This window comes from Oncorhynchus nerka, linkage group LG24 (assembly GCF_034236695.1).
Source record: "Oncorhynchus nerka isolate Pitt River linkage group LG24, Oner_Uvic_2.0, whole genome shotgun sequence".
NCBI classification, from domain to species: Eukaryota; Metazoa; Chordata; class Actinopteri; order Salmoniformes; family Salmonidae; genus Oncorhynchus; species Oncorhynchus nerka.
The window spans coordinates 1,864,690-1,877,536 of record NC_088419.1 but is presented as its reverse complement, the minus strand read 5'-3'; the positions used below and the strand labels follow the sequence as shown (position 1 = coordinate 1,877,536).

At 42.4% G+C, this 12,847-nt stretch overlaps 1 pseudogene; it reads left to right on the top strand.

Moving 5' to 3' along the window:
- Window positions 1-12,847, top strand: part of LOC115124658 (intersectin-2-like) — a 109,466-nt pseudogene that overhangs the window by 86,210 nt on the left and 10,409 nt on the right.

Sequence of the window (12,847 nt, the reverse complement as noted above, 5' to 3'; positions counted from 1 at the left end):
TGTCTATATACTACACTGAGAGTGTTGTCTACATCTATATACTACACTGAGAGTGTTATCTATATACTACACTGAGAGTGTTATCTATATACTACACTGAGAGTGTTGTCTATATACTACACTGAGAGTGTTGTCTATATACTACACTGAGAGTGTTATCTATATACTACACTGAGAGTAGTGTCTATATACTACACTGAGAGTGTTGTCTATATACTACACTGAGTGTTGTCTATATACTACACTGAGAGTGTTGTCTACTGGTCTATATACTACACTGAGAGTGTTGTCTATATACTACACTGATAGTGTTGTCTATATACTACACTGAGAGTGTTGTCTATATACTACACTGAGAGTGTTGTCTATATACTACACTGAGAGTGTTGTCTATATACTACACTGAGAGTGTTGTCTACATCTATATACTACACTGAGAGTGTTGTCTATATACTACACTGAGAGTGTTGTCTATATACTACACTGAGAGTGTTGTCTACTGGTCTATATACTACACTGAGAGTGTTGTCTATATACTACACTGAGAGTGTTGTCTATTGGTCTATATACTACACTGAGAGTGTTGTCTATATACTACACTGAGAGTGTTGTCTATATACTACACTGAGAGTGTTGTCTACATCTATATACTACACTGAGAGTGTTGTCTATATACTACACTGAGAGTGTTGGCTACAGGTCTATATACTACACTGAGAGTGTTGTCTACTGGTCTATATACTACACTGAGAGTGTTGTCTATATACTACACTGAGAGTGTTATCTACAGGTCTATATACTACACTGAGAGTGTTGTCTATATACTACACTGAGAGTGTTATCTACAGGTCTATATACTACACTGAGAGTGTTGTCTATATACTACACTGAGAGTGTTATCTACAGGTCTATATACTACACTGAGAGTGTTGTCTATATACTACACTGAGAGTGTTGTCTATATACTACACTGAGAGTGTTGTCTACATCTATATACTACACTGAGAGTGTTGTCTATATACTACACTGAGAGTGTTGGCTACAGGTCTATATACTACACTGAGAGTGTTGTCTACTGGTCTATATACTACACTGAGAGTGTTGTCTATATACTACACTGAGAGTGTTATCTATATACTACACTGAGAGTGTTGTCTATATACTACACTGAGAGTGTTGTCTATATACTACACTGAGAGTGTTGTCTATATACTACACTGAGAGTGTTGTCTATATACTATACTGAGAGTGTTGTTTATATACTATACTGAGAGTGTTATCTATATACTACACTGAGAGTGTTATCTATATACTACACTGAGAGTGTTGTCTACTGGTCTATATACTACACTGAGAGTGTTGTCTATATACTACACTGAGAGTGTTATCTACTGGTCTATATACTACACTGAGAGTGTTGTCTATATACTACACTGAGTGGTGTCTATATACTACACTGAGAGTGTTGTCTACTGGTCTATATACTACACTGAGAGTGTTGTCTATATACTACACTGAGAGTGTTGTCTATATACTACACTGAGAGTGTTGTCTATATACTACACTGAGAGTGTTGTCTATATACTACACTGAGAGTGTTGTCTATATACTACACTGAGTGTTGTCTATATACTACACTGAGAGTGTTGTCTACATCTATATACTACACTGAGAGTGTTGTCTATATACTACACTGAGAGTGTTGTCTATATACTACACTGAGAGTGTTGTCTACATCTATATACTACACTGAGAGTGTTGTCTATATACTACACTGAGAGTGTTGTCTACTGGTCTATATACTACACTGAGAGTGTTGTCTATATACTACACTGAGAGTGTTGTCTATTGGTCTATATACTACACTGAGAGTGTTGTCTATATACTACACTGAGAGTGTTGTCTATATACTACACTGAGAGTGTTATCTATATACTACACTGAGAGTGTTATCTATATACTACACTGAGAGTGTTGTCTATATACTACACTGAGAGTGTTGTCTATATACTACACTGAGAGTGTTGTCTATATACTACACTGAGAGTGTTGTCTATATACTACACTGAGAGTGTTGTCTATATACTACACTGAGAGTGTTGTCTACATCTATATACTACACTGAGAGTGGTATCTATATACTACACTGAGAGTGGTATCTATATACTACACTGAGAGTGTTGTCTATATACTACACTGAGAGTGTTGTCTATATACTACACTGAGAGTGTTGTCTATATACTACACTGAGAGTGTTGTCTACATCTATATACTACACTGAGAGTGTTATCTATATACTACACTGAGAGTGTTATCTATATACTACACTGAGAGTGTTGTCTATATACTACACTGAGAGTGTTATCTATATACTACACTGAGAGTAGTGTCTATATACTACACTGAGAGTAGTGTCTATATACTACACTGAGAGTGTTGTCTATATACTACACTGAGTGTTGTCTATATACTACACTGAGAGTGTTGTCTACTGGTCTATATACTACACTGAGAGTGTTGTCTATATACTACACTGAGAGTGTTGTCTATATACTACACTGAGGGTGTTGTCTATATACTACACTGAGAGTGTTGTCTATATACTACACTGAGAGTGTTGTCTATATACTACACTGAGAGTGTTGTCTACATCTATATACTACACTGAGAGTGTTGTCTATATACTACACTGAGAGTGTTGGCTACAGGTCTATATACTACACTGAGAGTGTTGTCTACTGGTCTATATACTACACTGAGAGTGTTGTCTATATACTACACTGAGAGTGTTATCTACATACTACACTGAGAGTGTTGTCTATATACTACACTGAGGGTGTTGTCTATATACTACACTGAGAGTGTTGTCTATATACTACACTGAGAGTGTTGTCTATATACTACACTGAGAGTGTTGTCTACATCTATATACTACACTGAGAGTGTTGTCTATATACTACACTGAGAGTGTTGGCTACAGGTCTATATACTACACTGAGAGTGTTGTCTACTGGTCTATATACTACACTGAGAGTGTTGTCTATATACTACACTGAGAGTGTTATCTACATACTACACTGAGAGTGTTGTCTATATACTACACTGAGAGTGTTGTCTATATACTACACTGAGAGTGTTGTCTATATACTACACTGAGAGTGTTATCTACATACTACACTGAGAGTGTTGTCAATATACTACACTGAGAGTGTTGTCTATATACTACACTGAGAGTGTTGTCTACTGGTCTATATACTACACTGAGAGTGTTGTCTATATACTACACTGAGAGTGTTGTCTATATACTACACTGAGAGTGTTGTCTATATACTACACTGAGAGTGTTGTCTATATACTACACTGAGAGTGTTGTCTATATACTACACTGAGAGTGTTGTCTATATACTACACTGAGAGTGTTGTCTATATACTACACTGAGAGTGTTGTCTACATCTATATACTACACTGAGAGTGTTGTCTACATCTATATACTACACTGAGAGTGTTGTCTATATACTACACTGAGAGTGTTGTCTATATACTACACTGAGAGTGTTGTCTATATACTACACTGAGAGTGTTGTCTATATACTACACTGAGAGTGTTGTCTATATACTACACTGAGAGTGTTGTCTATATACTACACTGAGAGTGTTGTCTATATACTACACTGAGAGTGTTGTCTATATACTACACTGAGAGTGTTGTCTATATACTACACTGAGAGTGTTGTCTACATCTATATACTACACTGAGAGTGTTGTCTATATACTACACTGAGAGTGTTGTCTATATACTACACTGAGAGTGTTGTCTATATACTACACTGAGAGTGTTGTCTATATACTACACTGAGAGTGTTGTCTATATACTACACTGAGAGTGTTGTCTATATACTACACTGAGAGTGTTGTCTACATCTATATACTACACTGAGAGTGTTGTCTATATACTACACTGAGAGTGTTGTCTATATACTACACTGAGAGTGTTGTCTATATACTACACTGAGAGTGTTGTCTATATACTACACTGAGAGTGTTGTCTACATCTATATACTACACTGAGAGTGGTATCTATATACTACACTGAGAGTGTTGTCTACATCTATATACTACACTGAGAGTGTTGTCTATATACTACACTGAGAGTGTTGTCTATATACTACACTGAGAGTGTTGTCTATATACTACACTGAGAGTGTTGTCTACATCTATATACTACACTGAGAGTGGTATCTATATACTACACTGAGAGTGTTGTCTACATCTATATACTACACTGAGAGTGTTGTCTATATACTACACTGAGAGTGTTGTCTATATACTACACTGAGAGTGTTGTCTATATACTACACTGAGAGTGTTGTCTATATACTACACTGAGAGTTTTGTCTATATACTACACTGAGAGTGTTGTCTATATACTACACTGAGAGTGTTGTCTATATACTACACTGAGAGTGTTGTCTATATACTACACTGAGAGTGTTGTCTATATACTACACTGAGAGTGTTGTCTATATACTACACTGAGAGTGTTGTCTACATCTATATACTACACTGAGAGTGTTGTCTACATCTATATACTACACTGAGAGTGTTGTCTATATACTACACTGAGAGTGTTGTCTACATCTATATACTACACTGAGAGTGTTGTCTATATACTACACTGAGAGTGTATGTGTTGTCTACAGACCTTTACACACCGCTGTTGATGAGTTGGAGAGCCCAGATCCCAGCCAGCTAGAAGGTGAGTGTGTCTCTTTATCCCTCATTCACTTTCAGCCAGGGTGTGTCCCAAATGCTCTGGTCAAAAGTAGTGCACTATATAGGGAATAGTGTTTCATTTGGAACGCACTCCGGTAAAAGGTTTGATTATTAGAAGATGTGTTGTTTCTCACCAAGCTGTGTTCTGTCCAATCAGAGTTCGTGGCCCTGTTCACCTATGAGAGCCCGGAGGCAGGCGACCTGACGTTCTCTGAGGGGGACGTAGTCATGGTAACAGAGCAGGAGGGGGAGTGGTGGAGGGGGTGCATTGGAAACCGGACCGGAGTGTTCCCTTCCAACTACGTCAAACCCATGGAACCAGAGGTTAGTATCCCCAACCCTTGATCCTTGACCCTGACACCTGGCCAGTTGTTGGGGTAAGTTACTTTTGAAAGTAACTCGTCAGGTTTCAGCTGCCATTAAAAGTAACTTGTTACATTACAGTGTTACTGTGGAAAGTAACTTGTTATATTAGTGTCACTGTGGAAAGTAACTTGTTACGTTACTGTGGGAAGTAACTTGTTACATTGCAGTGTTACTGTGGAAAGTAACTTGTTACATTACAGTGTTACTGTGGGAAGTAACTTGTTACATTACAGTGTTACTGTGGAAAGTAACTTGTTACATTACAGTGTTACTGTGGGAAGTAACTTGTTACATTACAGTGTTACTGTGGAAAGTAACTTGTTACATTACAGTGTTACTGTGGGAAGTAACTTGTTACATTACATTGTTACTGTGGAAAGTAACTTGTCAGTCGTTACATTACTTTTGCATTACCAAAAAAACTGAAAACTCTCTGAAATGCCTTGGTCGTTGTCATGCCCAGTAGAGGGTGTGTACCGCCCTGAACAGGCAGTTAAACCCACTGTTCCTAGGCCGTCATTGAAAATAAGAATTTGTTCTTAACTGACTTGCCTAGTTATTATGTTTTCCTTTTTTTTCTTATATCAATTCTAAATCATGTGAATACTTCCACGATATAATGGCCTGTTGGCTCTGTCATCTTGCTAGCTAGCTAGCTTCCTGCCACAACGTTCTTGAAGAAACAGGAAGTGTGAATTTTTATTTGGCAGAAAAATAAAAAAAAGTGACTTTGTTACAATTTCCTTAAATTGAAAAACTAACGCGTTAAGATACTCATTACAACAAAATAAGTATTTGAGTACTTTATAACGCGTTACCCACAACACTGCCTCTATCTCAAACTCATTCAACCAGAGGAGAGGAGAGGACTAAGAAGACTCATTCAACCAGAGGAGAGGAGAGGACTAAGAAGACTCATTCAACCAGAGGAGAGGAGAGGACTAAGAAGACTCATTCAACCAGAGGAGAGGACTAAGAAGACTCATTCAACCAGAGGAGAGGAGAGGACTAAGAAGACTCATTCAACCAGAGGAGAGGAGAGGACTAAGAGGACTCATTCAACCAGAGGAGAGGAGAGAGAAGAGGACTAAGAAGACTCATTCAACCAGAGGAGAGGAGAGGACTAAGAAGACTCATTCAACCAGAGGAGAGGAGAGGACTAAGAAGACTCATTCAACCAGAGGAGAGGAGAGGAGAGGACTAAGAAGACTCATTCAACCAGAGGAGAGGAGAGGACTAAGAAGACTCATTCAACCAGAGGAGAGGAGAGGACTAAGAAGACTCATTCAACCAGAGGAGAGGAGAGGACTAAGAAGCCTCATTCAACCAGAGGAGAGGAGAGGACTAAGAGGACTCATTCAACCAGAGGAGAGGAGAGAGAAGAGGACTAAGAAGACTCATTCAACCAGAGGAGAGGAGAGGACTAAGAAGACTCATTCAACCAGAGGAGAGGAGAGGACTAAGAAGACTCATTCAACCAGAGGAGAGGAGAGGACTAAGAGGAATCATTCAACCAGAGGAGAGGAGAGGACTAAGAAGACTCATTCAACCAGAGGAGAGGACTAAGAAGACTCATTCAACCAGAGGAGAGGACTAAGAAGACTCATTCAACCAGAGGAGAGGAGAGGACTAAGAAGACTCATTCAACCAGAGGAGAGGACTAAGAGGAATCATTCAACCAGAGGAGAGGAGAGGACTAAGAAGACTCATTCAACCAGAGGAGAGGACTAAGAGGAATCATTCAACCAGAGGAGAGGAGAGGACTAAGAAGACTCATTCAACCAGAGGAGAGGAGAGGACTAAGAAGACTCATTCAACCAGAGGAGAGGAGAGGACTAAGAAGACTCATTCAACCAGAGGAGAGGAGAGGACTAAGAAGACTCATTCAACCAGAGGAGAGGAGAGGACTAAGAAGACTCATTCAACCAGAGGAGAGGAGAGGAGAGGACTAAGAAGACTCATTCAACCAGAGGAGAGGAGAGGACTAAGAAGACTCATTCAACCAGAGGAGAGGAGAGGACTAAGAAGACTCATTCAACCAGAGGAGAGGAGAGGACTAAGAGGACTCATTCAACCAGAGGAGAGGAGAGGACTAAGAAGACTCATTCAACCAGAGGAGAGGAGAGGACTCATTCAACCAGAGGAGAGGAGAGGACTAAGAAGACTCATTCAACCAGAGGAGAGGAGAGGACTAAGAAGACTCATTCAACCAGAGGAGAGGAGAGGACTAAGAAGACTCATTCAACCAGAGGAGAGGAGAGGACTAAGAAGACTCATTCAACCAGAGGAGAGGAGAGGACTAAGAAGACTCATTCAACCAGAGGAGAGGAGAGGACTAAGAAGACTCATTCAACCAGAGGAGAGGAGAGGAGTAAGAGGAATCATTCAACCAGACTAAGGAGAGGAGAGGACTAAGAAGACTCATTCAACCAGAGGAGAGGAGAGGACTAAGAAGACTCATTCAACCAGAGGAGAGGAGAGGACTAAGAAGACTCATTCAACCAGAGGAGAGGAGAGGACTAAGAAGACTCATTCAACCAGAGGAGAGGAGAGGACTAAGAAGACTCATTCAACCAGAGGAGAGGACTAAGAAGACTCATTCAACCAGAGGAGAGGAGAGGACTAAGAAGACTCATTCAACCAGAGGAGAGAGAGAGAGGACTAAGAAGACTCATTCAACCAGAGGAGAGGAGAGGACTAAGAAGACTCATTCAACCAGAGGAGAGGAGAGGACTAAGAAGACTCATTCAACCAGAGGAGAGGAGAGGACTAAGAAGACTCATTCAACCAGAGGAGAGAGAGGACTAAGAAGACTCATTCAACCAGAGGAGAGGAGAGGACTAAGAAGACTCATTCAACCAGAGGAGAGGAGAGGACTAAGAAGACTCATTCAACCAGAGGAGAGGACTAAGAGACTCATTCAACCAGAGGACTAAGAAGACTCATTCAACCAGAGGAGAGGAGAGGACTCAACCAGAGGAGAGAAGACTAAGAAGACTCATTCAACCAGAGGAGAGGAGAGGACTAAGAAGACTCATTCAACCAGAGGGAGAGGACTAAGAAGACTCATTCAACCAGAGGAGAGGAGAGGACTAAGAAGACTCATTCAACCAGAGGAGAGGAGAGGACTAAGAAGACTCATTCAACCAGAGGAGAGGAGAGGACTAAGAAGACTCATTCAACCAGAGGAGAGGAGAGGACTAAGAAGACTCATTCAACCAGAGGACTCATTCAACCAGAGGAGAGGAGAGGACTAAGAAGACTCATTCAACCAGAGGAGAGGAGAGGACTAAGAAGACTCATTCAACCAGAGGAGAGGAGAGGACTAAGAAGACTCATTCAACCAGAGGAGAGGAGAGGACTAAGAAGACTCATTCAACCAGAGGAGAGGAGAGGACTAAGAAGACTCATTCAACCAGAGGAGAGAGAGGAGAAGACTCATTCAACCAGAGGAGAGGAAGAAGACTAAGAAGACTCATTCAACCAGAGGAGAGGAGAGGACTAAGAAGACTCATTCAACCAGAGGAGAGGAGAGGACTAAGAGAGAGGAGAGAGGACTAAGAAGACTCATTCAACCAGAGGAGAGGAGAGGACTAAGAAGACTCATTCAACCAGAGGAGAGGAGAGGACTAAGAAGACTCATTCAACCAGAGGAGAGAGAGAGGACTAAGAAGACTCATTCAACCAGAGGAGAGGAGAGGACTAAGAAGACTCATTCAACCAGAGGAGAGGAGAGGACTAAGAAGACTCATTCAACCAGAGGAGAGGAGAGGAGGACTAAGAAGACTCATTCAACCAGAGGAGAGGACTAAGAAGACTCATTCAACCAGAGAAGACTCATTCAACCAGAGGAGGAGAGGACTAAGAAGACTCATTCAACCAGAGGAGAGGAGAGGACTAAGAAGACTCATTCAACCAGAGGAGAGAGGAGAGGACTAAGAAGACTCATTCAACCAGAGGAGAGGAGAGGACTAAGAAGACTCATTCAACCAGAGGAGAGAGAGACTAAGAAGACTCATTCAACCAGAGGAGAGGAGAGGACTAAGAGGACTCATTCAACCAGAGGAGAGGAGAGGACTAAGAAGACTCATTCAACCAGAGGAGAGGAGAGGACTAAGAAGACTCATTCAACCAGAGGAGAGAGGAGAGGACTAAGAAGACTCATTCAACCAGAGGAGAGGAGAGGACTAAGAAGACTCATTCAACCAGAGGAGAGGAGAGGACTAAGAAGACTCATTCAACCAGAGGAGAGGAGAGGACTAAGAAGACTCATTCAACCAGAGGAGAGGAGAGGACTAAGAAGACTCATTCAACCAGAGGAGAGGAGAGGACTAAGAAGACTCATTCAGACCAGAGGACTAAGAAGACTCATTCAACCAGAGGAGAGGAGAGGACTAAGAAGACTCATTCAACCAGAGGAGAGGACTAAGAAGACTCATTCAACCAGAGGAGAGGAGAGGACTAAGAAGACTCATTCAACCAGAGGAGAGGAGAGGACTAAGAAGACTCATTCAACCAGAGGAGAGGAGAGGACTAAGAAGACTCATTCAACCAGAGGAGAGGAGAGGACTAAGAAGACTCATTCAACCAGAGGAGAGGAGAGGACTAAGAAGACTCATTCAACCAGAGGAGAGAGGGAAGACTCATTCAACCAGGAGAGGACTAAGAAGACTCATTCAACCAGAGGAGAGGAGAGGACTAAGAAGACTCATTCAACCAGAGAGGAGAGGGAGGAGACTAAGAAGACTCATTCAACCAGAGGAGAGAGAGGACTAAGAAGACTCATTCAACCAGAGGAGAGGAGAGGACTAAGAAGACTCATTCAACCAGAGGAGAGGAGAGGACTAAGAAGACTCATTCAACCAGAGGAGAGGAGAGGACTAAGAAGACTCATTCAACCAGAGGAGAGGAGAGGACTAAGAAGACTCATTCAACCAGAGGAGAGGAGAGGACTAAGAAGACTCATTCAACCAGAGGAGAGGAGAGGACTAAGAAGACTCATTCAACCAGAGGAGAGGAGAGGACTAAGAAGACTCATTCAACCAGAGGAGAGACTAAGAAGACTCATTCAACCAGAGAGGAGAGGACTAAGAAGACTCATTCAACCAGAGGAGAGGAGAGGACTAAGAAGACTCATTCAACCAGAGGAGAGGAGAGGACTAAGAAGACTCATTCAACCAGAGGAGAGGAGAGGACTAAGAAGCCTCATTCAACCAGAGGAGAGGAGAGGACTAAGAGGACTCATTCAACCAGAGGAGAGGAGAGAGAAGAGGACTAAGAAGACTCATTCAACCAGAGGAGAGGAGAGGACTAAGAAGACTCATTCAACCAGAGGAGAGGAGAGGACTAAGAAGACTCATTCAACCAGAGGAGAGGAGAGGACTAAGAGGAATCATTCAACCAGAGGAGAGCAGAGGACTAAGAAGACTCATTCAACCTGAGAGACTAAGAATACTCATTCAACCAGAGGAGAGGAGAGGACTAAGAAGACTCATTCAACCAGAGGAGAGGACTAAGAAGACTCATTCAACCAGAGGAGAGGAGAGGACTAAGAAGACTCATTCAACCAGAGGAGAGGAGAGGACTAAGAAGACTCATTCAACCAGAGGAGAGGAGAGGAGAGGACTAAGAAGACTCATTCAACCAGAGGAGAGGAGAGGACTAAGAAGACTCATTCAACCAGAGGAGAGGAGAGGACTAAGAAGACTCATTCAACCAGAGGAGAGGACTAAGAAGACTCATTCAACCAGAGGAGAGGAGAGGACTAAGAAGACTCATTCAACCAGAGGAGAGGAGAGGACTAAGAGGACTCATTCAACCAGAGGAGAGGAGAGGAGAGGACTAAGAAGACTCATTCAACCAGAGAGAGAGAGGACTAAGAAGACTCATTCAACCAGAGGAGAGGAGAGGACTAAGAAGACTCATTCAACCAGAGGAGAGGAGAGGACTAAGAGGAATCATTCAACCAGAGGAGAGGAGAGGACTAAGAAGACTCATTCAACCAGAGGAGAGGAGAGGACTAAGAAGACTCATTCAACCAGAGGAGAGGAGAGGAGAAGACTCATTAAGAAGACTCATTCAACCAGAGGAGAGGAGAGGACTAAGAAGACTCATTCAACCAGAGGAGAGGACTAAGAAGACTCATTCAACCAGAGGAGAGGAGAGGACTAAGAAGACTCATTCAACCAGAGGAGAGGAGAGGACTAAGAAGACTCATTCAACCAGAGGAGAGGAGAGGACTAAGAAGACTCATTCAACCAGAGGAGAGGAGAGACTAAGAAGACATTCAACCAGAGGAGAGAAGACTCATTCAACCAGAGGAGAGGAGAGGACTAAGAAGACTCATTCAACCAGAGGAGAGGAGAGGACTAAGAAGACTCATTCAACCAGAGAGAGAGGAGAGAGGACTAAGAAGACTCATTCAACCAGAGGAGAGGAGAGGACTAAGAAGACTCATTCAACCAGAGGAGAGGAGAGGACTAAGAAGACTCATTCAACCAGAGGAGAGGAGAGGACTAAGAGGACTCATTCAACCAGAGGAGAGGAGAGAGAAGAGGACTAAGAAGACTCATTCAACCAGAGGAGAGGAGAGGACTAAGAAGACTCATTCAACCAGAGGAGAGGAGAGAGAAGACATTCAACCAGAGGAGAGGACTAAGAAGAATCATTCAACCAGAGAGAGGACTAAGAAGACTCATTCAACCAGAGGAGAGGAGAGGACTAAGAAGACTCATTCAACCAGAGGAGAGGAGAGGACTAAGAAGACTCATTCAACCAGAGGAGAGGAGAGACTCATTCAACCAGAGGAGGACTAAGAAGACTCATTCAACCAGAGGAGAGGAGAGGACTAAGAAGACTCATTCAACCAGAGGAGAGGAGAGGACTAAGAAGACTCATTCAACCAGAGGAGAGGAGAGGACTAAGAAGACTCATTCAACCAGAGGAGAGGACTAAGAAGACTCATTCAACCAGAGGAGAGGACTAAGAAGACTCATTCAACCAGAGGAGAGGAGAGGACTAAGAAGACTCATTCAACCAGAGGAGGACTAAGAAGACTCATTCAACCAGAGGAGAGGACTAAGAAGACTCATTCAACCAGAGGAGAGGAGAGGACTAAGAGGACTCATTCAACCAGAGGAGAGGAGAGAGGAGAGGACTAAGAAGACTCATTCAACCAGAGGAGAGGAGAGGACTAAGAAGACTCATTCAACCAGAGGAGAGGAGAGGACTAAGAAGACTCATTCAACCAGAGGAGAGGACTAAGAAGACTCATTCAACCAGAGGAGAGGAGAGGACTAAGAAGACTCATTCAACCAGAGGAGAGGACTAAGAAGACTCATTCAACCAGAGGAGAGGAGAGGACTAAGAAGACTCATTCAACCAGAGGAGAGGAGAGGACTAAGAAGACTCATTCAACCAGAGGAGAGGAGAGGACTAAGAAGACTCATTCAACCAGAGGAGAGGACTAAGAAGACTCATTCAACCAGAGGAGAGGAGAGGACTAAGAAGACTCATTCAACCAGAGGAGAGGAGAGGAGAGGACTAAGAAGACTCATTCAACCAGAGGAGAGGACTAAGAAGACTCATTCAACCAGAGGAGAGGAGAGGACTAAGAAGACTCATTCAACCAGAGGAGAGGAGAGAGAAGAGGACTAAGAAGACAAATTCAACCAGAGGAGAGGAGAGGAGAGGACTAAGAAGTCTCAT